Source organism: Amphimedon queenslandica, unplaced genomic scaffold, assembly GCF_000090795.2.
Source record: "Amphimedon queenslandica unplaced genomic scaffold, v1.1 AMPQUscaffold_13522, whole genome shotgun sequence".
NCBI lineage: Eukaryota > Metazoa > Porifera > Demospongiae > Haplosclerida > Niphatidae > Amphimedon > Amphimedon queenslandica.
Window position 1 is genome coordinate 1623861 of NW_003546242.1, and position 5370 is coordinate 1629230.

The following is a 5370-nucleotide window of genomic DNA, read 5'->3' on the forward strand; positions in this document are numbered from 1 at the left end:
TACCATGCTCTAGCGCTAGGAGGCGTACTTCATATGAGACATGAGACAAATGACCGTCAAGAATAAGAAGAATTGGCTTCTTATCACCAATGAATGGAATGAATAGAGACTTCATCCAGTCTAAGAAAGTGAGCTCAGTCATCCATCCATTTTGTGTTACACTGTACCTGGTTCCTAGAGGGCCACCATACGTAGTGTCTGACATAAGTCTCTCTCCCTTATACACTACATATGGTGGTAGGAGCTTCCCTGTAGCAGATGTGCAGAGCTGAACGGTAATATTTTCCCATCCAGACCCTGCAAGGAGTGCTTGAGGTGATTTCTGTCCTCTTCTTGATAGTATACATTTAGGGGTCCAGCTTAATGGAAAGCCAGATTCATCTACATTATAGATATTATCCGGCTTTCCTGTTACATCCAGATTGGTAAGGACAGGACTTAAGCACTTGTGAAACCAATGCCTCACTACCTCTTCATTTAGGGCCTTTGCTCGTACCAGCTGTAGATGTTGGGGCCTCCTGTTTGCCAGAGATGGATGCCACTTCATAAACAAACTCCACCACCCCTCCCCTGGCACTCCATCTTTAAAGGGGTTTGGCTTTTTCGTGTACTTTAAGAAGCTCTGTACTATTCCATTGATATCAGTTCAACATAAGCCAAACCCCCATTCTGCAAACAGAAGACACGTTTCTACAATCTCCTTCTCCTCATCTACTGTCAATGTCGTGGGATGAGCTGGTCTCTTGACGACATTACCATGAGCTAGATGGTCCCGAAGTGTTGACACTGGAATCCCGTACATTGTAGCTGCTCCTTTGATATTCTTATACCTCTTTGCATGATCAATTGCCTTTTCCATATCTTCTTCACTCCATTTCATTTTATTTCCCTTTCTTTCATAATGACGCACCATTTCTATGTATGAAATTTTATAATAAATATGATTATAATAATGTATTATTGTTATAAAAGTCTAGTGCATTTAGCAGTAGCTATTAAAAGTGTCCTTAGAGTCTTCTAGTGCTAAAATAAGCTCTCTCACCTGTAAATTGAGACAAAATTCAACAACCACACTAAAGTATCACAAGTATTTACCCGCGTTTTTTTCCCACGTTTTATTCATTTATTCATCATCTTTGGTGCCATTCTCCAGCTTGATCCATCCTAGATCCACTGGCACCAGTTTTGGGTCTTAAAACCCCGTGGTTCCCAAGTTATAAGCCTAGAAAGAACACCCCCTAGGTGGGGCTATTCCGCGTGACTACACGTGTTTCACCATTGGTTTATTAAGGAAACGGAATAGCCCCGGAACGAAATAGCCCCGGTTGACTATATTATTACTTTTGAAACATAGCATCTAGAAAAATGAAACCATAAACAGTCTATATAAGAGGCCTTAATGAATACACTCAAAGTAGTAACTTGTTCATACCTGGTGCAGAAGTCTCAAAAAGGTGGTTACAAAATTAATATAAAAAAACTAGTTTTTGGCTATTATCTCAGTCATTTCTCATTACATTGACACGAGAATAGTTTCAGTCCATGTAACAAACAATACACTATTATGATTCCAAGACTTACTAGCTAACTCCGTTCAAGAGTCTAGAAAAGGTGGTTACAAATAAAAATGGAGGTCTTCTAATTTTGTCATGTAAACATGAGGCCTGTTGACAAAATGAAATGAGAATATATTTATTAGGTCTACTGAACAAAAAAAAAGACCTATATACCTTCTTTCACAAAAATAAGTGAGTCAAGAAAATTCTTGAAAACATAGACAGAGAGAAAAGCGCTAAGGATAGAGCTATGCTGGTTATGACATTTACAGGTGAACTTCAAAGAGTTAATTGGATACCGACTTCCTGTTTCATATCCATGTGTGTATGTAGTATCTATGGGCAAATTGACCATACTCCGCTCGTTCTGGTTCACCCACAAATGGGTGAACCAATTTTTTGCTCTACTTCACCCAGAAACGGGTGAATTGATACAGTAACTCTTGACTCTTCTCTTCTACTACCTTCTTCTTAAGTGACAAAAAGCTAGAGGAACAGCTGTGACAAATTATACATCTTCTCCCTCTCACGGCCCGCTTGATCTATGCCAATTAAAGGGCTACCAAAGCTCTCTTCCGAAAGATCACCATATCTATCAAGTAAAAGAAGCCTTTTGCCTTTAAGGTCCTGCTCTTGAGCTCCCTGCCAGAAAGTAGCAAGCATTCACTTGATGCATCCACTTCACCCATTTTTGGGTGAACCAGAACGAGCGGAGTATGGTCAATTTGCCAGACCCACCCATACCCGTAGGCACGGAGGGTGTGGTCTGGCTACGCGAGACGAGATTGCACCCACGCAAATAATTGGATCCATTCCTGTCTTTAACGGCATGTCTCATACAGCCATTTTACCACCAACTCAGGTGGGTCATCGTGGGCGCCAATTAAAAAAATTTCATTGAATAGGTCTATTCATAAATTTTTATAACTACGTAACATCATAGATATTATAGACTACGTAACCTCTATAATATCTATGGTAACATGGATTGGAAACTGATGACGTCACACGGACAGACTCTGTAATGGTGCGCGTTACTTAGAATGACGATTACCAAGCATGATAGAGCATGGTCTGCATGTTATTGTCAAGGCTATTCTACAAGGATTTTTTGCTAGAATGAGCTAAGATCTACTATATCTCGGCATTATACAAGTAGGCAACTAATATTTATGTTGTTTGGATGGTTCTTCTAAGACCAATTGTCTTTTGTAGACTCTTTGAGGATACTTTCTTGTACGTTTCTATGATTGAAGTGGCGAAGTAGAACCCTCGAACGGTAACAAACTCTGCAGCCAGCATATAGTACAGTTCATCTACTACCATCAAGTCTCCACGTCCTCTGTTAGAATTTGCCATTGGTCTTCAATTTCGCATATCCCTTTTATGATTTTCATTTTCGTTTTTGGCTCAAGAATTGCTGTCTTTAAATTGAAGTAGTTTCTAAGCTGAAGCTCCATCTGACAGAATAGATGATATATTGATACTGGGATGTGAACAAGACCACCTCTATCTATGATGTTGGTCCACTCTTCTGTGTGGTCATCAGGATCTATCTCATCGACTCCAATGATGTTGTTCATAAAAAGTAAAAGAGTGCTTTTGTGTTTGTTCTTTGATGTCACTAATTGAGATATAACTTTCTTCCACAGGTAACCAGCAAAGTATCGTAGCGCATTATGCTCTATGTCATTAAGTTGGAAAATTGATGGTCTCTCACTTTCTGTTAAAAGCCCGTATGTTTGTCTCATGAAAATTGTAAGTACACTTTGTGTTACATATTGGTATAAAGCTGGGCCTGGGTTGCTTTTAATAGATAACTGAAGAAATGTGGACCAAGTGCTATGACATGTTTCAGATACTCTTAGGGTATGATATTGTGTACATATGTACTCCCTCTCAGATTGGCGGCTACTTTTGTTAGTAAAGCAAGATTTGATGTTACTGATCAGGTACTGGGAAAAGATGATGAAGTACTCTGTATATGGAGGCACAGCCCACTGAATAAAAGCATTTGCTGCTTTAATTATGCACTCGTTATCGAGTGTTACATAAAAGCTGTCATCCTTGACCAGAGCTCTAAATCCCTTAATCACTGTTTCACACATGTGAGTAGCTATATGAATGAATAATGATAACTTTACTAGATGCTTATATTTTACCTTCATCATTTGAACTGCCGCCATAATGTCTTTGGTCAGCAATAGTGCCCAATGAATTAAGTGGATCTATTTTTTTGTTTTTTAATCAGTCATAAAATATTATATCTTTTACTTGTAGCACTGAAGGTTATATCTAAACTCTCATCAATTCTCCTTCGCTTTCTCCTTCTTAATGGTTGTATATCATACTCAGCTGTGTCAAGATCTTTGTTTCTTCTGCAATTGGAACTGATAGAACCTCTGCACATGGAGTTTACCACACGAAGGGCTTGTGTGTTTCTTTGGAACTCCTTTACAGTTGGATTTTCATGTGTCCTACCAATTTGCCTCTGGCATCCAAAAAACTTTTCTAGAGGATCTTGGCATAGTCTTCTACTGAAAAACACAGTGACACCAGGAACAGTGAAAAGGTACTTCACTAATTCAATAAATGACTTCGCTATAAATGCAATGTATATAATTAGGCAATATTTTACATAATTTTCAAAACATACTTGTCATTCTTAATCCACTTAATGTTTCAGCGCTTAGCTTCATATTCTTTTTTTCATCATTAGGTACCTCTAGACTCTTGACGCTGTCATCCCACTCATTCAGGTAAGTCAGGAACGTATCCTCTAACCACTATAATTTATAATAGCTTTATAAATTAGGATACATTGTCAATCAAAGTAATACCTGTAGTCTAAAATCACTTTCCGAATAGTATGGATTCTGAAAAGCCTTTCTCTTCCTTTGTCCATCAGTAAAGTTCCTGACATTTACACAGTCAAAAAATATATCAAATAATCCAGTAAAGCGGGCTGTTTCTTGTGCTGTGTCTCCTCCAAATAAAGTAAGTGCTTTTGATACAGATTCACTTAGCACCTAAAAAAGACTAATTACTTTACTGCTCAATAATTTTCACTGTACAGTGCAACTGTAATTGTTTCATTACGTTAGCAGCAAGATCCACTCTCATTTTGGAAAAGCTTGTCAGATGTACATGCTCGTATTTTAACCGAGGAAGCAATACTAAACCATTCTCTGCCCTTGATTTTAAATATATATCTTGTAGATGATCCCAGGAAATTTCTTTACCATTTTTCTATAAAATTGATTACTTGCTTGTAGAACAAACACTCATATCTTACCCATAAAGTTCGTGATGGCAATGCCCAGCAATTGCGTGTCGTTTTTAATAGGTGGGGTGGGTCAGAAAAAAAGAAAAAATATCTGTTAGCTGTAAATGGATTCTGTGTCTTGTGTACTAGTTGTCTTCTTGAGTCATGAAGTCTAATAAATCTACGATTTGTAGAGGCTCCATCAGATGTACAGCCAAGAACCTACAATAATAATTATAAATTGAATAGTTATTGTAGTAACTACATCTATATCCCTGTGTCCTATGTATTAATGTATTGATATTAAATTATTTACATGAAATCCAATTCTTTCCAATCTGTTAATAGATTCCCAAAATGGCTCAAATAACAAATGTCCAGCAATATTTCTACTGGGAAAGAAAGCATACGGGAACTCAAGGCTAGAGAACAATCCTCTGACCATAAAGGTCATCATTGAATTAGATAAAAGCTCAAGGGGAAAATTAGAAGAACTATCTGTAGAGTCGTCTGAGTTCATCAATGCCTCAAGTTGACTGGAAATATCTC

General features: G+C 37.9%; 2 long non-coding RNA genes across 2 annotated transcripts; one reads left to right on the plus strand and one right to left on the minus strand.

Moving 5' to 3' along the window:
* The first annotated feature begins 6 nt into the window (after positions 1 to 6).
* Positions 7 to 989, plus strand: LOC109584922 (uncharacterized). Its single transcript, XR_002186236.1, has 3 exons — positions 7 to 128; positions 179 to 425; positions 482 to 989. It is a non-coding gene; the product is annotated as an uncharacterized LOC109584922 (long non-coding RNA).
* On the minus strand, positions 942 to 1596 carry LOC109584883 (uncharacterized). The gene is made up of 3 exons (XR_002186223.1): positions 1582 to 1596; positions 1096 to 1432; positions 942 to 1042 (listed from the first exon to the last, which is right to left on the minus strand). It is a non-coding gene; the product is annotated as an uncharacterized LOC109584883 (long non-coding RNA).
* Positions 1597 to 5370: the final 3774 nt, after the last annotated feature.